This window comes from Urocampus carinirostris, chromosome 11 (assembly GCF_059441175.1).
Source record: "Urocampus carinirostris isolate Australia breed hairy pipefish chromosome 11, RoL_Ucar_1.0, whole genome shotgun sequence".
In the NCBI taxonomy this organism is placed as follows: Eukaryota; Metazoa; Chordata; class Actinopteri; order Syngnathiformes; family Syngnathidae; genus Urocampus; species Urocampus carinirostris.
The window spans coordinates 7182762-7206155 of NC_142359.1; the positions used below are offsets into that span (position 1 = coordinate 7182762).

The 23394-nt window shown below is 42.2% G+C and overlaps 1 protein-coding gene across 1 annotated transcript in view; it reads left to right on the forward strand.

The window, feature by feature from the left end:
• The first annotated feature begins 5811 nt into the window (after nucleotides 1-5811).
• plxna4 (plexin A4) overlaps nucleotides 5812-23394 on the forward strand; it is a 351701-nt gene continuing 334118 nt past the window's right edge. The window contains exons 1-2 of the mRNA XM_088348478.1: nucleotides 5812-5962; nucleotides 6031-6158. The gene's annotated coding sequence lies outside the window, so the exon portion shown is untranslated. The remainder of the gene's footprint in view (nucleotides 5963-6030; nucleotides 6159-23394) is intronic.

A 23394-nucleotide genomic window follows, 5' to 3' on the forward strand; every position in this document is an offset into this window, starting at 1 on the left:
CAGGCCCTGCGGACCCATTCAATCAGTCTACTCTTCTTCTTCTACACTGTCACATATGTTTGTCATTCCGCTGCTTCTGTAGTGTAATAACTGTTATTTCCCCCCGGTACAGTCAGTGGAAGTCAATTTCCTTATGGGGACCGACAAATTACACCTAAATCTGCAGATGCTCAGCACAGTAATAAGTCATAATAACAATATTCATAATGTGGAAATTCTGTGAATTTGAAACATAAAATCCCCAAATTATAACGTTAAATGAGAAATAACTTTAACACTGACTAAATATACCCATTTAATATTATTTCGATTTTGGATTCCCACAGACTGCACTTCATTGGTTCTTTAACATTTTGTAAACGGACTAGTTCTGTCTTGAAACGGGTCGGGAGACAGGAAGTTGGAACTCATTTGCGTAGACGATCTGTCACTTTAATTGAGAAAGAAAAGTTGTCCCACACACAAACGGACCAAAAACAAAACAAAGCAGGCTCAAATGCAGGCAAAACTACAGACTAGGCATTTAACGGGGTTAAACAGAACTTGCCGGAATCACCCAGAATGTTACACCGAAGTGCAACAAAGTCCAACAAGCACAACAAGCATAAACAGGTTCAAACAAGTGTAAACAATGATCTGGCAGTGGGCAGTTCCAAAAGGCCCATAGGAGTAATCGGGAAAATGCAGGTCAGCCGGTGTCAAGGGGCGGGGCCAACTGGGCGCCATGACAACCGTGCAGGACATGACATATACGGCAGTTCGAACTCACAATGTTCTTCATTTTTATTAGGAATGGTAATGCAGAAGAAATTTGAATATTATTGGTTTTCATGTTTAAGGCTTGTAACCTATCAAATCTGTTGAAATTATATAATATTGATATTTCTCCCGTTTGGCTTTCTCATTTTCCTTTTGATTTGCCATAAATGCACGTACTATGTTTTATCTAAGAATGAAACAAAAAAAAAAACACAGCTCAGTGACCTTGGGGTAGGGCGCCCTCCAGAGACTAGGAGGTCAATGGTTCGAATCTAGGTCGAGTCATACGTAAAACTTACAATGTTTGTATCCGTGGTCTCCCTGCTTGGCGCTCGGCATCATGGGTAGGAGTTTGTGGGGTTTAGTCACCTAATGACGCCCAATGACACCTGTTGCGACACATCAGTTGTGTAAAACTGTTGTTGCAGGACTTACTGGGCACAGTCTTAGGAATGTGTACGGAACTCCTCCATCGATCCATTATCTTCAGCGCTTATCCTCAGTAGGGTCCCGGGGGTGCTGGACCCCATCCCAGCTGTCTTCGGGCAGTCGACAGGGGATACCCTGAACTGGTTGCCAGCCAGTCACAGGGCACATAGAGACAGACAACTCGTTCATTCACACCTAGGGACAATTTGGACCAACCATCCATCCATCCATTATCTGCACCAATTATCCTCAATAGGGTTGCGGGGGTACTGGAGCTCATCCCAGCTATTTTCGGGCAGTAGGCAGGGGACACCCTGAACTAGTTGCCAGCCAGTCACAGGGCACACAGAGACAGACAACTCGCTCGCTCATTCACACCTAGGGACAATTTGGACCTGACAATTAACCACACATGCATGTTTTTGGAATGTGGGAGGAAACCGGAGTGTCCAGAGTAAACCCACGCAAGCACGGGGAGAACATGCAAACTCCACACAGGAGGTTCGATGTCATGACCTCAGAACTGTGCCGCACACGCACTAACCACTGCACCAACGTGCTGCTCTGGACCGACCAAATAGCCTGAAATGCATGTTTTTGGAATGTAGGAGGAAACTGGAGAGGACACCCACGTGTGCAAACTCCGCATAGGAAGGCTGGTAGCTGGATTTGATCCCATGATTTCAGGACTATGCTGCGGACGCACTAACCACTTATCCACCGTGCCACCCATGATTCATCAGGGATAAGGCAAGAAAAATGAATGGATACGTTTTATAAAAAAAATATACAAAGGAAAACGCAGCAATTTCATCGAAAACATTTTTGGGGTACAAAAATAGATAAAAGTATATTAAAACACACTTTCATCTTTATACGGCTTGATTGTTTGTCAAACGCAAACATTAATTTCATCAAATGATGTGACGGCGACGCGTCTATTGTCACAGTGGATGCCACGTTATTGATTTTCGGAGCTATCTGATATGAAGATCTGCAGGACTGCTGTGTTAGCCCGCTTGAAGCTAATAGCTTTGTCTCTAAGGATGCGTTTATGGCCTTCAAATGAGTGGCATGTTGGCCGCAAAGGTGACTGCCGTGCCGATGGAAGGTGACCTTTTTAAATCGATGCACCGTCAAAGGGATTTGGGCGAAAGTAGGACCACCCCTCGAAACAATTGTGTTGGATTGTGTGCATTGATTGAGGGCTAGGTTGTCTTTAGAGGTGACATTAACCTTTAAAGGTGACAGTGTGTATTATTTAACGCCTCATAGGAACATGTTCCTGAGTAACGCTTGTTTAATATATATATTTCTGTTTAATTGGCTTTCCGTCTATTTAAGCTCAGTGCTCTCACTCTTTGTCATTCCGTCAACGAACCTCTGCCCCGCAAGACATGGGTTTTGACTCGGTCCTGTTTCCTGTTGGCATTTCCTGTCCGGTATTGTTCCCGGTTATTTTTGTCCTGTTTATTATTCGCTCCAGTTTTCGTTCCCGTCTAGTTGGTCCTGTTTTATTTCGATATCCTGTTTCATTATCAATGTTGTCTGTTCCGTCCTGTCCGGTATCGACCCCATCCGTCCGATATCTGCTCGGGCAATTGGTATCGATGTCGTTGGCCTTTGGCTTCCTATCATTTCACGCCAGACTGCTGCCTAACGTGCATGACTCCAAATTTCCCGTAAAATAAAAGGCTTGTGTGAGAAACGTCACGCGTTTGGGTCCTGATCCAGTATATATATATATATATATATATATATATATATATATATATATATATATATATATATATGGGGCAGCATGGCAGCACAGCGGTTAGTCGTGTGTGACACAGTTGTGAGGTTATAACATTGAACCTTCCTGTGTGGAGTTTGCATGTTCTCCCCGTGCTTGCGTGGGTTTCCTCCGGGCACTCTGGTTTCCCCCCACTTTCCAAAAATAGGTTAATTGGCCGGTCCAAATCGTCTCGAGTTGCGAATGAGCGGGTGAATAGTCTGACTCTGTGTGCCCTGCGACTGGCTGGCAACCAGTTCAGGATGTCCCTTGCCCACTGCCCGAAAATGAGAGCTGGGATGGGCTCCAGTACCCCCGCGACCCTACTGAGGGTAAGCGGTGAGGATAATGAATGAATGAATACATTAATATTTCAATATATATATATATATATATATATATATATATATATATATATATATATATATATACCAGTATAGATATATCTATCTATCTATCTATCTATCTATCTATCTATCTATCTATCTATATATATATATATATATATATATATATATATATATATATATATATATATATATATATATATATATATATATATATATATATATATATATATATATATATATATATATATATATAGACAGTAGTATATACAGTGGTATATACAGTAGTATATAGTGTGAGAAGATGTTGACAGACTCAAAGTCAGACTTATCAGAACACCACTTAAAAATCTTGCTGGAAAAATACCCAATAAAAGGATACATTGAATGAATCAGATGAATACACTAAGTAAATAATTCATTCAAATATGCAGACAAGAATAAAGTTCATTTATGACAACTAAATGAATAGTGCGGGTATCAATGTAACGGCGTGATTAGGAAATAATAAAAGGAATGTAACTGGAAAACTCATCCAATCACGACTATATATTCATGGACACATTTTATAATCCTAAGAAGGTCAAAAGAAAGTCATCTGATTTCGTTTTTATTTATTTTTTCACATGTGTTTCTCGTGATGACCACAGCAGAGGCTGCAACGCGCTTTTGGCCTTTAGGTGGCACTCCGATGCAGAGATTGGCCTGCAAGGATTCCTCATTTGGAGAGATCCGCCAGGAGAAGTCAATTGAGAAAGGAGGTAGCATGCTGCAGAGTGCAGAGCATCAGAAAGAGACATTAAAATCCGATTTGTATCCGAGAATACATTCACCTCTCCATCTCTTTGAAACCACATGTCATAATGAGGCTGCTTGAATACTAATTGTGCTAATGGAAGCCACCCTGAAGCATTTAAAAGCTCATCAAAGAGTAAAATCTTTTGATTTAGAAATGATTGTGTTTTTATATTAATAACATCCGCACAAAGACAAACCTGCAAAAAGTGCATGTAAAGGTGATGGATTCAATTATTTGGCTGACTTGGAACGTCTTCCTTGTTCAGCGTGAAGTAGTAATGGGAATTCCGGCTCTTTTTAGAGAAGCGGCTCTTTCTGCTCGATCCGTTGAAAAAGAGCTGGTTCTTGATTGTCTAATTTATTACCAACAGTAACGACATATTCTGCACCATATCAATTCATTTTGAGAATGTATTATGATGCTTTATTACAATGGACTCAGTTGTTTCAACATGCAGTTAACTTTTACTTCTTTTAAACTTTCAAATTGTTGTTACTAAGCAAAGAACTCAGAGATAACGCCTATCGAGCGCCTTAAAGAGAGAGAGAGAAAGAAAAAGCGACACATAGATCGATAGAGACAGAGAAAGTCGAAAGAGAGAGAGAGAGAAAATGGGAGTTAGAGGGACAGGGAGAAAGAGAAAGAAAAAGAGAGACAGAGAAAAACAGAGAGGGAGAGAGAGGGGGGAGGGGAAAGGAAGCGAGAGAGAGAGAGAGAGAGAGAGAGAGAGATGCAGAAAGAGATTTAGAAAATAGAAATGGGAGAGAGACAGAGAGCTAGAGGGGTATAAAAAGAGAGAAATAGACAGTGAGAAAAATAAAGAATAAGAAAAGGCAATAGAAAGACAGTAAGACAGATATATAGGAAGAAAGATGGAGAGAAATAAAAAAAAGAGAGCAATAAAGAGAGATACATTGAGAAAAGAGAACATGTAGAAAGGGAGAAATAAATACAGAAAGAGCAAAAGAGAAAAGGAGAGATACATTGATTGAGAGAGAGAGAGAGAGTGACTGAAAGAGACAGAGGGAGACATAGACAGAGACATAAAAGAGAGTAGTGATAGAGAGAGAGAGAAATAGTTTAAGGGGAGTAGAGAGAGAGAAGGAGACAGTGAGAAAACCAGAGAAAGAGAAAAAGTGATATAAAGACAGATATATAGGAAGAGAGATGGAGAGAGAGAGACAGAGACAGAGAGAAAAAAGAGAGTAGAGTGATAGAGACAGATGCTGAAAGAGAGATAAAAAAGAGAAATTGAGAGATAGAGAGAGAGAAAGAGCTAGAGGGGAGTAGAAAGGGAGAAGGACACAGTGAGAAAAAACAGAGAAAGAGAAAAAGTAATAGAAAGACAGATAAAGAGAGAAAGACAGATATATAGGAAGAGAGATAGAGAAATAAAGAGATTGAGACGGAGAGAACTTTTCGAAGGGAGCTATCTCATTAAATGGAGTAGCCGGCTTTCGTTCACTTCCAAGAGCCGGCCGACGAAGCCGTTTCGTCCACAAACCTCCTCGTTCAGCGTGAAGGGCAAAAGCGGCCAACTCCGAAGCATCCCTCTCCCTCCTCCTCAACATCACTCCTCCGCTCTCCCTCCTCCTTTTCCTCCCCTATCACCCCCCCCCTCCTCCTCCTCCCCCTTCGTCTCGCTCTCACTCCCACTCTGCTGCAGCCTCCCCCGGAGCGTCACTTGATGAGGAGCTCCGCACCGAGTCACATCCCAAACTGGAACCTCCTCCTCCCGTTCTCCCTCCTCCTCCGAAGCGCTTCCACGCCGGGACATGGCAGGTGCGGCGACCGCCTGTGAGTGCGCGCTGAGCGGCGTGTTCAGTTCCGGTTGACCGGAGGATGCTGCTGGAGGTCCGTTCCTGCAAGCTCCTGGAAGTCTTCTTTTGCATGTGGATTTTAAAGACGCGTCTCTTGGGCAGGATTTAATACAAGCTCCACTCGTTTTTGTGTCTATCGGAGGATAGGAACGAGAAGCCCATTTTTCGGACCTGCCTCTCTTGCATCCGCAGTGCGGCTGCGAAGTGACATCTGCAGAGAGCACACACAGGTAAGCACGCAGACCTTTTGGAAGGCTGCACCTGCTTCAGCCACTTTGGATCTGCTGATAAACACGCGTGCTTTTTAAAGCATGCTGAATATTTTATAGCTTCTGCTACGGTAGAGGAAGCCTTTCCAAACAAACCCTTCTATGAATTATTCTCTGTGTTTTTTCTATAAACTTCTTGCAAAGGTGATTAATCGTGCAAAAGTTGGCCGGGAGGACTTCAAATCACATTTTCCATAATTATCTGCCAAGGGTTGGAAATATAAGACATCCTTTGGCTGGTTAAATGTAAAAAGAGTCCCAATAAGTGATAAATCCTGGCAAAATGTGCTTCAGTTGGCTATCATTTGGGGAAAACGTGTTCAGTCTGTCTGATTAATATTTTTACGTTAAGGATTTTAATAGTATTAAATTGTCTTTAATTTTAATGATAAAAACATTCTAAAGACATCAAATGGTTTTCATTTATATAGCGCTTTTCAAGTTAATGAAGAATTCCCAAAGCGCTTTACAATGTGCTTCACACTTACCAATTGGGAGTCAGCCATCCAAGGCGCCTACTTGCTTATTGGGGGCATTAGGGATTCAGTGTCTTGCCCAAGGACACTTCAACATATAACACGGAGGAGCTGGGAATCGAACCTGCGACCTCTTGATCCCAAGACGAGCGCTCTACTTCCTGAACTAATGCCGCCCAAAAACCAAGATTGAATGCAGTCAGAATAAATAGCCTATACATATAATTGTGTGTGTAAATCCCAAATAAGTCGCAAAATATGTATTTTTCAGTTTTGCGTGCTTGTTTAAGGGGGTGATGGCCCTGGGGATGAAACTGTTTCCGAGCCTTTAAACAGTTTTCTTGCTATAAAGCCACTTTATTGTATTTTTTTCCCAAAATGCCATGTCAGTGGATCCCATGTTCAAAGTATGGCCACAGGGGTTGCCGCATACAAGCCCTAGAGGGATTGTTGCGGCTGCCGCACAAAACAATTGTTTAGTATTGACTACGCACATTGGTGTATTGGGCTATGTCTTTAAGTACAACAGTATGGATTGATACTCCAGGACAGTGGTCCATATTTTTTTTTCCCGAGTATAATATCTAAAAATAATCTCACAGCCCGAGGTCCTGCCGAAACGACCAACCGTGCGTGTCGAAACCTCCTACCGTAGGTTTCTCTGACTGAAATGTAGTTTTCTTAATTATATTTCTTAATAATCAAGTAAAACCAGCAAGACTGAAACTGTGAATGATTGCAAACAGAACTTACTGATGGTATAAAACGAGAGATGGCATGCATACATACACTGCGTGATTACCGTAGTCAACAAACGCAAGGCTAAAAGAGCCACCAAAGAAAAACAAGTCGGCTTAAATTCTACGTTTGAAAACAGTATTACAGAGTAGTGAAAGACTCAATTAGGACAACTGAGATAAATATCGTAAATACTCTTCGCTTACAACTGATTGTATCATTGCTTTCACAGGCACATATGATAGGTAGGACATACACTTGCTCATTTATTGAGAAATCACTATCATTGTACGCACTGGGCATTGGTAGGAAGGAATTTCAGAACACCGGCCCAATAATAATATTAGTAATCCATACCAACTACAATTATACATCTCAAGCCACTTTGTAATCAGGAATCTAAGTAACATAGGAAAAGGCATTTCATTTTATCTGACTATCATCTTTTTTAATTCACAGTACCACATTGTACAATGTGATTGTAGCTGAACTCTTTCCCATAATGCCCAATTATATCACTGTACAAATAGTGAGTAATGAGATAAAATCGAATACATTTTCCTGAGTTATCTACTTTTCCAGTGGTCTTTTGGTTAGGATTCGGCGCTTTCGCTGCTGCGATCCGCGTTCGATTCCCTTCACATCCAAAGCTGAGGGTCATCAGCGGAATTTGTCGAATGATTAATCATTCGTTAAATATATACTATTGTAAAACCCAGAGCATAATGCACAACCTATCTTTGAGGTTTTTGGGAAGGGTGAAGAAAAATACATGTATCCATGAGTAAATACTGTCACGGTTGCCATGGCGCCCAATTGGCCGCACCAATGTGTGTCATGGTTGCCTTGGTGCCCAATTGGCCGCGCCCGTGTGGCACCAGCTGCGGCTCATTGAGAGATTGGCTTTCTGTCTATATTAAGCTCAGCGCTCTCTTGCTTCCTTTGTCAGCCCGTCAACAAACTTCTGCCCGCAAGACGTAGGTTCTGACTCGGTCCTGTTGGATTTTCCTATCTGGTATTGTTCCTGTTTATTTTTGTCCTTTTAAATTCAGGTTCCAGTTTTGTTTCCGTCTGTTTTTTTCCCGTTTGTTATTTTCTCCAGTTTTGTTCCCTTATACTTTCTCCTGTTTATTTTCGATATCCTGATTCGTTATCTATCTTGTCTGTCCCGTCCTGTCCGGTATCGACCCCATCTGTCCTGTATCAATTCCGGCAATTGGAATCGATGTCGGCGGTTCTTGCTTCCTGTCTTTCCACGCCTGACTGGCTGCCTAACATGAATGACTCCCCATTTCCCGTAAAATAAAAGGCTTGTGTAAGAACGTCACGTGATTGGGTCCTGATAATTAAGGTTCCTGACAAATACGTTATAAGCAAGAAGTAAGGCAACTTTTTTCCCATTTTAGTGTAGCTCTTTACTAGTTTGTGACCAGGGTTGGGTAGGGTTACTTTAACTTGATTACTTTCAATTACTTTTGGAAAACTCCAATACCAAATATGCTAATAAAAGATAATATAAACTAAATATGAATAAAATAATGACTCACAACACGTGGTAAGCTTTCTCTCCTGGCTTTGATCTCTTTGATCTCCGGCAAAACGAACATTAAATGCGACAGAAACAAAATGAAAATAAATCCAAACAGCTTGCCAACATCATTTTTGCCGTTCCATGTGTTCCGTTACTCCCCAAGCCTGCACAAAATTTAGTCATTTTATTCCTATTTAGTTTCTTTTGTCTTTTATGAGCACATTTGGTATTGGAGTAATCCAAAAGTAATTGAAAGTAATCAAGTTAAAGTAACCCTACCCAACCCTGTTTGTGACCCGCTGGCTGCTGATCCCTGATCTAGAAGACCGGCACAGGGAAATGTATGCACCATCTTTTGCAAACGCACTGTCCGTCTTTGCCCTTTTTGTTGTCAGAATTGTCCCATTAGTCTGCGTAACTGCCGCCAAGGTCCCTGATGAGGGAAGAGGGTAAACATTGGCGTTCCCGAGGGGGACTTTGATAATCCTATCTGGTCCCGGGCCGGGCAGTAGCTTTTGTAAAGGAGTCACTTTGACATATGACCTCCCTCCCCTCCCCTGTCGCTCATGTTTTGGTGTTATGGTTACAAGCAGAACGCAACCTTGTCAATATCATTCGTGGCCGACGTTTCATCTCGCTTGGCAACCTTGCCGGATGACGTTCGGCGGAGTAAGGAATACTCGGAGGGAGCGAGTGATTGTGAGTGGAGGGAACGTGGAGGTGAAAGACTGTGCCGTACATGAATGGCGCTCTCTGTTTGTTCTGAGGAAGGTCTTCTGAGAGAGGTTTTCCTCACAAACAATTCTTTCTTTAGGGTTTTGAACATCTTAAAGCAGGGGTCGGAAACCTTTTAGACTCAAAGAGCTATGAGAGCAAAAAAAAATCGGGTGATGTTTAATGGTTTGATAAAATCTACGAAATAATGCCGGTATCCCATCCATCCATCCTTTATCTGTACCGCTTATCCTCAGTAGGGTCGCGGGGGTGCTGGAGCCCATCCCAACCATCTCCGGGCAGTGGGCAGGGGACACCCTGAACTGGTTCCCAGCCAATGACAGGGCACACAAGGACGTACAACTCGCTCGCTCATTCACACTTAGGGACAATTTGGACCGGCCAATTAACCTGACATGCATGTCTTTGGAATGTGGGAGGAAACCGGAGTGCCCGGAGGAAACCCATGCAAGCACTGGGAGAACATACAAACTCCGCACAGGAAGTCCGGTAGCTGGATTTGAACCCATGACCTCAGAACTGTGCCGCACACGCGCTAACCACTGCCCCGCCGTGCTGCCCCCGGTATCCCATATCAAGCCAAATTTACCACTTCAAAATTGTCTCTCTCCCACAGTTACTTAAGACATGTCATTGAGGCTCATTTTTACTGTCATTTTTGTTGTAAATAGTTGTTTCAGACAAGGTGCGAGCAAAGTTCTTTTGTAACAATGTCACAAAATACTGCAAAGGAAAATGATACAGGGGCATGGGCTATGTGTGCAGAGATCCATCCACCCCCTACTGCTCATTCAATCAAATTGGTCTGGGTGTCAGGACCAGAACGGGGACAGGACCCACTTGCGTAGCATTTCTTACAAGTTTTATTGGAAGACAGGGAAAGGGTTGTGCCCACGATCCGGCAATTGCTGGACGCGGGAAGTAGGTCGCTCTGAACGCGGAAGTGGCTCTTCCGTGGCGAGCGAGTGTTGGGAACTGAAAAAACGGGTCAGTAGCTGAGACAGGAGAGCAAAAACGTGGTTGGGTCGGAAGCGAGTCGTGAGCCAGGAAAGGAGAGTAGACGTGGTCGGGGACAAAAAGAGGTCGAGAGTTCACTCGACAGCAGGGTCTTGAGTAGTAGTGGGCGAACTTTTTATGCCGCGGGCCATATTAGGTTAAAAAAACATCTGCTGAAGGGCTGGGCTACCAGGAGAACAAATATTGATTAGATGTTTTGTGTCTGCTGACACTGAGTCTCAAATCCAATACCTCAGGAACCACAAGGAAAAGGATAATGTAAGCTTATCCAGTATGCAGACATTTACAGGTTATATTTCATCCCAGTTTTGTTTATAAATAGACCACCTTTTCAAATGGTTTTTGAAACATTCAGATTTAGAGTAAAGTCTTGTTTCATTGGATTTGTACTTGGATTTTGCTTCAAAGAATCCAGATGGTGTGACTTTGAAACTACACTACAGGAAACAGTTTTTCCCAAGGATCGGTATTGTCCATCAATGCTGAGATCTCTGAAGAGCAGGATGACGTTTTACACTGACAGTGACCAGATGATGAAGGTGCTGTGTTTTTGAGTCAGAACACGAGGTTTCTCCTGCTTCTAGGAGCATTATGAAGTAACCTCTACTCAAAATAATCATAAAAGTTTTTGAGTCTGTCATGATGACTCATGACTTTCACCTGCGCCAGCTGCTGCTGGCTACCTGATTGGTTAAGCTCAGTCCTTTCACTCGCTTGTTGTTAGTCCGTCAGCAAACCTCTGTTTCTACAAGGCAAGCATTTTGACTCTCACTCCCGTTGGTCCGGCTTTTTCCACCCGTTCGTTCCTGATTTCCCCATTTGTCCCCGACTACGACCTGTTTTTGACCCCCGACCACGTTGTCATCTCCCGTCCCGGCTTGCGACTCGTTTTTCGATCCCGACCACGTTTTGCTCTCCTGTCCCGGCTATCGACCGGTTTTCCCGTCTACGACACTACGGTGTCTTTCTTCTTTATCTCAAAAAACTTGTGAGAAACGTTACGCGATTGTATCTGCCCTTTGTGTTGGCCGTGACAGTCATTTTCGGACATCTGGCTTTTCTTTCCTCCTCAGCCTGGATACAATCCAATCATTATGGTTTGAGGCAAAACTGGTTTTAATTTTCTTTAACCTTTTAGGCCTGTTTTTTATTATTTGTTTGCATTGTTGTCTTTCAGCTTATGATCGTTGGACACTTCTTTCCAAAGATGTGAGTAACTGCTAACAATCAGTCCCTGGAATGGTATTGTGGTCTGGACTGGATATTGATCCTTGAGGATCCCCAAACAACAAGGGTGATCAATGCTTTGTGCACAACTTTATAAGTTTAGCTCCAAGCTCAAAGCCACCAAAACCCTTTTATAATTTGTGGACTGAGGGAGACAAACAGAAAAGCGGATTGGATAAACGACAGCATTGTATCATGGTGATGTTCAGAGGCGGACTGTGCAGTTGTCACCTACACCTTTACTATAGCTGAGGGGTGTCAAACTCGTTTTAACTCGGGGGCCACACGATTGAACAAACATTCTCTCGGGGGCCGGACTTGTAGATTAGAGAGAATGAAAAAAGGAGAGACAAAAATAAGAGAAAGAGAGGGAGAGAAAAAGAGAGTCTTGGACAAGGAAATAGAGAAAGGAAGGAAGAGAGAGAGAGAGAAAACGTGAGAAACAAAAGAGATAAAAAGAAAAATAGTGAGAGAGGGGAAAAGAGAGAGAAATAAATAAATCCAAAGAGAAAAAGGAGAGAAGAGGGGAAAAATAGAGGTTAGAAAGAGAGAAGAGGAAAGCAAGAGTGAGAAAACAGAGAAAATGATGAAAGGAAGAGAGAGCAAAAGAAGGTAAAAAGACACAGAGACAAAAAGGAACAAAGAAAGAAAAAGAGAGACAGGAGTGAAGGAGAGAGAGAGAGAGAGAGAGAGAGAAATACAACTTCAGCGTCTTTGTGAAAGGCACTTGGCTTTAGCAACATCAAGTGGATATGTTTCAACCTGCAGCTCGTTTTTCTCCTGCGCTTCCCTCAGCGTTGTCTCGCAGGCTGGATTCAATCCCTCAGCGGGCCTGATCCGGCTCGTGGGCCGCTTGTTTGACACCCCTACAGTGTAGCTGAATCAGTGATGTGTCGTTCAAGAATGAACTGGCTCTATGAGCTGGCTCTTCAAAGTGAATCTTACCACTTTTTTGTGAGGTTTCGGGTGTAGTAAAAGTGATTTGGACCTACCCCGTCCCCAACCGTGTGGTCGGTTGTCTGGGTCCGACGGTGTCGGGCAAGCGGGCTGTGCAAGAGGGGGAAGGGCGTGGGTGTCACACGCGACGGGCGACACTGTCTTTTGGAATGCAATCCAAGTTAAACAAGACTATATAAACAGAACAATGTCGGGTGGATAATACAAAAAAAGTCAGCGAGAGAGCAGCTCGGCCCAATCTGAATGAAACGAGTGACATTTTAGGCCCGACCGGTCGAAATATGGATCTAGTCTGGCAAGGGCTCGGGCGTAAGGTCTTACCTCTAGGCTGAAAGTGGTAGACAAAAACTATTCCCGCTTACAAAATTCTTGCCCGCTACTGAGTTGTCCAACCTTTTGCTAACAAATTAACACAACAGTGTTTGACACCCCTACAGTGTAGCTGTATCAGTGATGTGTCGTTCACGAAGGAACTGGCTCTATGAGCTGGCTCTTCGAAGTGAATCTTGCCATTTCATCTGTGAGGTTTCGGGTGTAGTAAAAGTGATTTGGGCCGATTTTCTGGGCTGTTTTGATGACCCTCTGGAGCGTGTGATTGGTTCAATGCTCAAATATGAAAGCACACATCTAGAAGCAGCACAACCAGGAAGAAGCAAGGAAAATAAGCTGGGAGATAATTTGGAATTATCTAATAAGCATTGTTGGACAAAATATAATCAACATCACATGATATTTTCAGGGCAGCACGGCGGGGCAGTGGTTAGCGCATGTGCGGCACAGTTCATGTCTTGGGAACGTCCTGCGTGGGTTCAAATCCAGCTCCAGACTTCCTGTGCGGAGTTTGTATGTTCTCCCCGTGCTTGCGTGGGTTTCCTCCGGGCACTCCGGTTTCCTCCCACGTTCCAAAAACATGCATTTCAGATGAATTGGCCGGTCCAAATTGTCCCTAGGTGTGAATGAACGAGTGAGTTGTCTGTCCCCGTGTGCCCTGCGATTGGCTGGCAACCAGTTCAGGGTGTCCGCTGCACACGGCCCGATGATTGCTGGGATGGGCTCCAGCCCCCCGCGACCCTACTGAGGATAAGCGGTGTAGCTAATGAGATGAGATGATATTTTCAGGCCCTCCACTGGTGATGTTACATGAGCAGTTTAGTAAGACTTATGCACGCTTTTCACAGTGATTCACCCTTTTTAAAGACTTGAGTGTTTTTCTCTCTTTCTTCTTACGCTCTTGTTGATGGGATTTGGAAATGTGTGTGAATGCAGTGATTGACTCCCAGCCAGGCCCCAGCACTCCCCCGCCAAGTGCCGGGGAGAACTTAGTGGCGTTCCTGGAATGAAATGTTTTCATCGCTTTTTGTGTTGTGGCCCAGGTTGCAACGCTTTGTTAATGCATTTTCATGCATTGTTATCAGTGGTGAATTGCATTTATAGCTGTTTCTTTGCTTACATGTGACATCAGCTGCATGTCTAGGCTATATTCTTATACTAATACTGTATGTGTGTGTTACTGTTTTCTTTATTCAGAGGGTAATTTACTCACTCTTAAATCATGGCACACAACATTCTTTACATATCCCCATGGTTACGTGCTAGGTCTACTACAAACTTCGCAATTGTAATTGCTCTTGTTCAGAAAAAGAGAAATGACGAGTGGGTGCCTTAATGCCGGATGGAGGTAAATAGAAAGGCGGCAAGTATAAATAATGAGATGACAGAGTAGAACTTTAGAAAGTACCTTCACTTATCAAGCTACTTTTGGTAATAAAGAGAGGATTAGGGATACGTTTAAAGGAAAAACAGTGGCTCCTCCTCTTGAGTAAAATTGTAACCTTGAGAGAAGAGTCATGAAATATTCAATAATGCTAGGCTAATAGTTACAATTAACAACCAACCCAAAGAAAGAGGACATTTATAACCATCAATGGCAATGGGTGACTTTTAAAAAGATGAAGAAAAGTATGCATTCTCAGTTCATACTATAAGGTCAGAAAAAATAAATTAATGTATATCATATGGGATATACAGTGAAGAAAATAAGTATTTCAACACCCTGGTATTTTGCTATTTCTCCCACTTAGAAATCATGGAGGGGTCTGAAATTTTCATTGCATTTCCACTGTGAGAGAGATAAACTAAAAAGAAAAATCCAGAAATCACAATGCATGATTAACATATTATTTGTGTGATACAGCTGGAAATAAGTATTTGAACACCTGAGAAAATGAATGTTAATATTTTGTATTAGTTATTAAGGTTATTAGTGCTTGGCTTAAGTGTCACGACCGTGTAGTTCACCTTTGTAGCATTTTCATTTGACATGTAAGTCTCGTGAAAAAAAGTTGCTGTGCCGTTAAAACGGCTTCCAATAGCTTCTCCAGTTGGCTTTTTTTAGTCAGCATGTTTTGTCTGGCAGTGTCACTTGATTTTATTTTCAAATAAACATGACTTGACTTGAAAAAAAAACCACAGTCTCATGGAAAATTAGGCATATGCAGTTGATTCGGATTTTGGGGTAAAATACTTCCGATTCCACTTGTCCAGGAAGCGGCGTCCCTTACAGTCAACTTTCCTTTTTTTATTTACAGTTGCCAAGTCAGAAATGGGATGGGCTAAAATTTTCACAGAACAGCCAAGGACAAGGTGGCCAAAAGCCTACTGTCATCATCTAGTCAAATGTACTAGGGTCTTATGGGCACCATTTCCTGTGGTGTGTCTTGGGCAAGTACAGCCTGCTAGCACCCATCCCTCTCCAGGCCAACATTTAAAATTGGTTTAAGCAAACTCAGCAACTCAGAGCAGCTTCAGTCTTGTTCCACAGACAGACTAAGGAGATCATTTCTCCCTCATGCCATGAGGCTCTTTAACTCCACCCGGGGGAGTAAAAGCCCACATTAATCCCCAACCCCACATTTTCATATTACCCTATTTATATTACAGTGTCTATTTTTCTTAACACTATTCAAATGCTCTTTATTAACAAGCTATATTGGGTATTTTTGTATTCTATATCTTTTATTTTAGTTTTAAACACAAGGATACTGCTGGGAGTGTGAATTACCCTATGAGGATGGCTAAAGTATCTCTCTCTCTCTCTCTCTCTCTCTCTCTCTCTCTGTCTTCCTCACTCTATCTATGTATCTATCTATCTATCTATCCATCTATCTATCTCTATCTTGCTCACTCTCTTTATCTATCTATCTATCTATCTATCTATCTATCTATCTATCTATCTATCTATCTATCTATCTATCTATCTATCTATCTATCTATCTATCTATCTATCTATCTATCTATCTATCTATCTATCTATCTATCTATCTATCTATCTATCTATCTATCTATCTATCTATCTATCTATCTATCTAGACATCTATCTAGACATCTATCTAGACATCTATCTAGACATCTATCAAGACATCTATCAAGACATCTATCTATCTCTTCTATGTCTTCCTCTCTCTCTCTTCTCTCTCTCTCTCTCTCCCTATCTATCTATCTCTCTATCTATCTATTTATCAATCTCCCTTTTGTGTGGTCTAAAGCATGAATCTGTAGTGCTGGTGAGTATGAGAGAATGTCTACAGTGTTGCAGGAAAAGGGTCGCTTAAAAGTTCATCCAAGTTGATATGCAATTCAGAGAATAGCAGTCTACAATGTTACTGGTTGTAGTCCATTAGAAATCCGAGCCCCCCCCCCACAGCACAGCCCTCCCCTGGCTGACAATATAACTCCCGACTTCTGAATGAGCATTTCAGCTTTTCCTCTTTTTCCTTTGTGTCCATCTGTTTTGCATTGTCACGCCACGGTTCATCCAGCGGAGCTTCGCCCGGGTTGTTCCGGGGGCCCCGACGGCAAATCTGGCAGGCGCGCTCCTTTACTATATGTTTGTTCATCTCTGTGGGGGCTAAAGCAACAGTGAAGCGGGAGAGTTCGGTGGAAAATCGGCGAGTGAAAACACGGGCCGTGACCGCGTGTGAAGAGACGAGATCCGGGAGGGGGGAGAGTGTTGTGGGAGAAGAATTTGCATCCGCGAAGGACGACGGGCGAACTGGCTGGCTTGGAGAAAGCTTGTCTGATGTGTTTACGCCACGGGGCTTTTGAGGGCTGCGGTTGCACACGCGGTGAGAACATCTGAAAGGAGAAAAACAACCACGGAGGCCATGCAAAAGTATCAGTAATGGAGTGTAAACCTGCCTCCTTTCACTTTAAACACCTAGTGTAGACCAAACTACTCTCGAGGAAATGTACCAGTCAAAACTTTGACTAAAAACCTGCCACATTAAAATAAAATCGTACGGAATAGTCTTTATTGTCATGGATGTTAATGTTGTGAAACATTGTATGGAACAAGATTAGACATGGCACACCAGGCTAGAACCAGTGTTTGAAACTCGTGACAAAAAGTTTCCGGATGAAGTTGCCTGCCCCATTTTTCACAACTTGAAACACAATAAGACGACTCATCGCAAAAAAACATTGTTGCAAAGAATGGAGATTTGATAATCAGATTATATAACAGAACAACACTTTAAAATTAAGTTTATCATTAATCGACTTATAACATTCATGGCATGTATATGACATCGCTGTTTTCCATCTGCTATCAGTGTGTACCTGTATTGACTCATCTTCATTTATGTAATATTTGCGTTGCGTCTTCTGCTACAAGCCATGCAAACTCCTCTTTCCACGATGCTTTTATTGTACGTTTACGTTTTGTAGCGCCATCAATTTTGTTAGCTTCTTTTGAATATTTCTTTTGGGGCTGAGGTTTTGGCTTGATTCGTAACCACTTATCCATTTTCCTGTGTTCTCTGTAAGTCTACTTTTGTTAAGATTTCTCAATTTAATAGCGCTCTTACTCGTGATATTGCGGTAAGACCTTTTCCATTGTGTGACGTCATTACGCACGCACCATATTTCGTTTTGCCATTGTTGATTGCCATGTTGTATTGAATCGAGCCGTGTTCTTTTTTGCCTTCCTGTTGAGGAATAAATATGCTTAAAAGCTGAACCACAATGTTCTGCTTATCTTCTCACGCATAAGGAAACTGCACACTCTGACATATCCTTAACAACTTTGGAAAATGCTATGCTAGTGCACGATCTTATTACACTCGGCAAAGTCCATAAGCTCAAAGTTATTCGATGCAGGCTTCTGTTTGGCTGCCGAGTATGCAAATTGCTAAATGAACCAAAATTCCGAATTTGCCAAACCAAACGAAGATTTCGAAATAAAGCAAATGTTTGATTTGAAAAGAAATCTTTTGCTATTTATTTATTTTTTCTTGAAAAAAGGGTCGGCCACCCGGGAAGAGACGTTGTGAAAGTTGTACGCTCGACGGAAAACGGGCAGAAGTTATTTCAAACACTGAACATGTAAAGAAGACTTCGAAAGAAATATATATTTTTTTAAATACTATCAGGGTAAGAAGAAGAAATTACAACTTAATGCTCCGAAAACTGGCCCTAGTTATAATAATAATGCAATGTAACAATAGTGCAATAAAACTAAGTGTCATAACATTTAAAAGCAGCATTTTAAAATACCCCCAATATAATTCAAAAGAGAGGCTGGTTGTGGATAACCTGTCTGGTGTTTGTTGGATGCCCACAGGCCTGTAAACAAACGGGTAAGTGGTAAGTGGGTGTAAGGGACCCCCACAAATTGTCAAGACCAGAGCGGAGACAGGACCCACTTGTGTTACGTTTCTCTCAGTTTTATTGGAAGAAAGGAAATGATTGCAACCACAATCCGGTGATTGCTGGACGCGGGAAGCAGGTCGCTCTGAACGCGGAAGTAGTATGGAATGGAAAAAACGGGTCAGTAGCCGATACAGGAGAGCAACAAACGTGGTCGGGATCGGAAAAAAGTCAAAAGCCAGGAGAGGAGAGTAGACGTCGTCGGGATCACAAAACGGGTCGAACCTGAAACAGACGGGAGCAAAATAGTTGGTAGTCAGGGTCGAAAAAGCTTGCCTAGAGTACACTGAGGTTCGCAGACGGACTGACAACAGATGACGGAAAGGAATGGGTTTAAATAGGGACAGGGAGCCAATCAGAGTCCGAAGCAGTTGGCGCCAAAGGAGCATCACATCACATCAGTAATCATGACACAGATCCCTTAACCCGTCATGGCATGATAGAGGTTTTTCTGTTGTTTTTGAAACTTCTTGCGTATGATGTGTAGATTAAAAATCTGTTTTGTTATGCTGATTCCTTCCGTAAAACCTGCCAGTTCTTTGGCTAAGATGTTCTCAGCTTGTGGTTTCAGGGTGTTCAGAAGGAGTTTTGGCATAACTTTCCATTGTTGTCTCCATAGTTCTTCGTATGATCTAATGTTCCCTCTGATGGTGTTGCACACTGTTTCAACTGTCAGATGGGCTATGTAGCGGATGCCTAAAGGTTTCCTGCAGCATCACATATCTTTGGCCTGGATTTTCTTTTCCAGTTTTTCTGTGAGAGTCCATGTCTGGCATGAGGAAGATGGAAGTAACTACCATTTGCATTAGTCTAATGTTTGATTTCTTGTCCCTCCAGACAGGTTTAAGCCTGGCAAGCGTAGGTGTGGTTTGAGCTATCCTAGCCATGATTTTTGGTTCTGGCTCCTCTTCTGATTTGACAGTCCTTGTATATGTTTCTCATTTTTGGTTTCAGTAAACCCACATAATCTCCATTTTATTTACATTCAATGTAAGCAACATTCAAACAAAATGTCAAATGTATTTGATAATAATTCTTGATTTTGTTTATGTGTTCTAAAGTAGATGGTATGCAAAATTGTGAGTCATTGTTTTATGCTTGAGAATCTTGTTTGGACTTTAGTGGTTGAATTTTGTCCATTGAGGGCCACCATAGCTCCCCAAGATGGAGACCTTTAAAGGTAACCAAACAGATGTTACTAAGTAGAAAGCTATTTTGTTTTAGCCTGAGCTGCAAAAGTTTGATCCCCAGGCTTCAGTTTCACTCCTGCTTTATTTGTTCATAAAAAAACTTGTATGCCTGTTTTAACAAGAGAACAGAAGGATACTAAACATTTAAGCATCCTTGGTGATCGAAGTGAGGTATGATTGCTAGTTTATTTTGTTTTGTCGAAACTTTATGTTATAGTAGCATTTTGACTTTGTATCGATGTGCATGGAACACTTGGAATGCTTTTTTGATGTTTTAATATTGAGGTACAAACAATGCAGTGGGCAGGACGATGATTGAGTGGTTAGCGCGTCTGCGGCATAGTTCTGTGGTCATGGGTTCGAATTCAGCCTTTCTGTGTGGCATTTGCATGTTCTCCCTGTTTCCTCCCACATTCCAAAAACATGCATGTCAGGTTAAACGGTGACTATAAATTGTCAATAAGTACAGTGAGTGTATGAATGGTTGTTGGTGTCTGTGTGCCCTGGGACTGGCTGGCAACCAGTCCACTGCCTGAAGATAGCTGGGATGGGCTCTCTTTGGTAATCCAAGGGTTTCTACACTGGAATAAAAAGGAGAGATGTAATGAAACATTGGTCACAGGAATAGTTTCATTATACAAATAATTACTTAGGGTTGCTTAGAGTTAGGGTTAGAGTTAGGGTTTAGGGTTGGGGTTGTGACATTGAACCCTCACCTCTAAAAGCATGTTATTGTGCTGCCTCCTACTGGTGCTGCCCCCTACTGGTTGAAGTGTTGAAATCAAAAGGGAGACTATTAAGTAAAAAAAAATTAAGGTAAAAAAACGTGGTAACAATACACGTGTTAGGTTAAAAAAATAACTCCTTACATCCAGTATTATTCAGTGACTCTTAGAATAATAAAAAAAACTTAATTCATTAAAACAAATATTGATTTAAATAATAGTCAAGTCAAGTCAAGTCATTTTTATTTGTATAGCCCTTAATCACAATTAGTCTCTAAGGGCTTCACAAGTTATTACATATAAGAAGATTAGGTTACTCGTATGCTATAGAGTAGAAGTGAGTTTTAAGCCTAGATTTAAACATTTCCACCGAGGTTGCAGATCGGATATCAGGGGGAAGAGCATTCCACAACACCGGTGCCCGGATGGAGAACGCTCTCGAACCAGCGGAACACTTCTTGGCTCTTGGGATCACCAGGAGACCGGCGCTCTCGGAACGAAGGCTTCGGGCCGGGACATAAGGGCAGATCAGATCTGAAAGATACGAGGGGGAAAGTCCATGTATGATTTTGTATAGTAGTAGGAGAACCTTAAAATCGCATCTTAGGCTAACAGGGAGCCAATGCAGGTTAGCCAAAATTGGGGTGATGTGATCATACTTTTTTGTCCTTGTTAAAAGCCTCGCTGCAGCATTTTGTACCAGCTGAAGACTCTTGAGTCTGGTCATCGGAAGACCGGAAAGTAGTGCATTACAGTAGTCGAGACGGGAGGTAACAAACGCATGAATTATGATTTCCGCATCCGACTGAGAAAGTATAGGACGAATTTTAGCAATGTTACGGAGATGGAAGAAAGCGGTTCTAGTAATTTTCTTCACATGTGTTTGAAAGGACAGATCAGGGTCGAAAATGACACCTAAATTTTTAAGTGAGTCACTCTGTGTGATGTGGCAATTGTCCAAGTTCACTGCGGTTTTAGAGAATAAGTCACGGGACTTAGAAGGACCAATTACTAAGATTTCAGTCTTTTCAGGGTTAAGACGCAGGAAATTGAGTGACATCCACTCTTTTATCTCAGTGAGGCAGGCCTCCAAAGTTCCACAGTTTAGTGTGGTAGATTCCTCCATCGGGAGATAGAGTTGAGTGTCATCTGCGTAACAATGGAAACTGATGTTATACTTGCGAATAATATCACCTAGTGGAAGCATATAAATGCTGAAGAGAAGGGGGCCAAGCACTGAACCCTGCGGAACACCACAAGTTACACTAAATGGCTCAGATGTCAATTCGCCATATTTAACGCAGTGTGTCCTATCTGAGAGGTAAGATCTGAACCATAATAGGACGTTTCCTGAGAGACCAATCCATTTTTCCAACCGTTCTAGCAAGATAATATGGTCCACTGTGTCAAATGCAGCACTAATGTCCAGCAGCAGCAAAAGTGATGATGCGCCCGAGTCCATTGCCCGTAGGAGATCATTGGTTACCTTTATCAGAGCTGTCTCAGTAGAGTGGTTAGCCCTGAATCCTGATTGCATCGATTCAAAGAGATTGTTATCGGACATGAAATCATTCAGCTGCTGTGCCACTACTTTTTCAAGTATTTTAGAAAGAAACGGTAGGTTTGACACAGGTCTATAATTACATAAGTTTTCTGGATCTAGGTTGGGTCGTTTCAGTGTGGGTTTAATGACAGCGGACTTAAAAGCAGCTGGAACTACACCAGAGGCGAGTGATATGTTTAAAATATTTAGAACTGAAGGTGCAAGAACGCCAAAGAGACCTTTAATAAGTGAACCTGGAAGTGGGTCGAACTGGCAAGTCGTCGGTTTGGCAGTATTCACCATCTGTTTAAGATTTTCGAGTGACAGTTCACTAAAACGGGACCAAGTCCCTGGACAGCCACCATGTCGTGCATCTAGGGATTTGAGTGCTTTAGTATGTGTTGAATTAATATTGTCTTTAGCAATTTCTTCCTGTATGCTCTGGATCTTCTTAGTAAAGAAGACCATTATGTCGTGAGCAGAATGGGTGGAGCTATCTGGGATAGTCTGTTGCCTTGTAAGTGATGCTACAGTGTCAAAAAGGGCCTTGGGATTGTTCTTTTGTGACGCAATCACTTTCGAAAGGTAGGCTGATTTTGCAGAGGCCAGGGCCGCTTTATACTTCAACAAACTATCACACCAGATTTGATGGAAAACTTCAAGCTTGGTAGCGCGCCATTTTCTTTCAGATTTCCTGCATTCTCGTTTAAGGGATCTAGTTTCATCATTAAACCAAGGTGTGCGTCTTTTAGGTCGTAATTTATGCCGGATGGGCGCAACTAAATCCAGGGCATTGGCCAGGGTAGCGTTAAATTCATTTAGGAGTGGTTCGATGGAGCCTATGTAGGAAGGAAAGGACGCAACTGCTCCTGGAAGAATATCGGAGAGCTCAGAAACTGTGCCTGTGCTTATATTGCGTCCGGTGAATCCTTCAGTTTTTTTGGTACTACATTTAGCTAGCACCTCAAATGTAACTAAATAATGATCCGAGATAACTGTAGTACACGATAGCACCGCCATGTTTGAGGTTGAAACTCCTCGAGTCAGAACCAAGTCGAGCGTGTTTCCATCTTTATGGGTTGGCAAATCAACCAGTTGATTAAAACCAAAAGCATCAATTATAGACTGAAACGCAACAGTGAGTGAACTGAGTGGAGAGTTCATATGAATGTTAAAGTCCCCCATAATAATAATTTTGTCTGCGTAGGTTACTAGTTCAGACAGAAGTTCGGCGAATTCGTCTAAGAAAGTTGTGTATGGTCCTGGTGCGCGATAGATAGTTATTACGTCAATTGACAATAGGGGGGACCGCATCACAAGAGCCTCAAACGTTTTGTAATTATTAGAGGTAC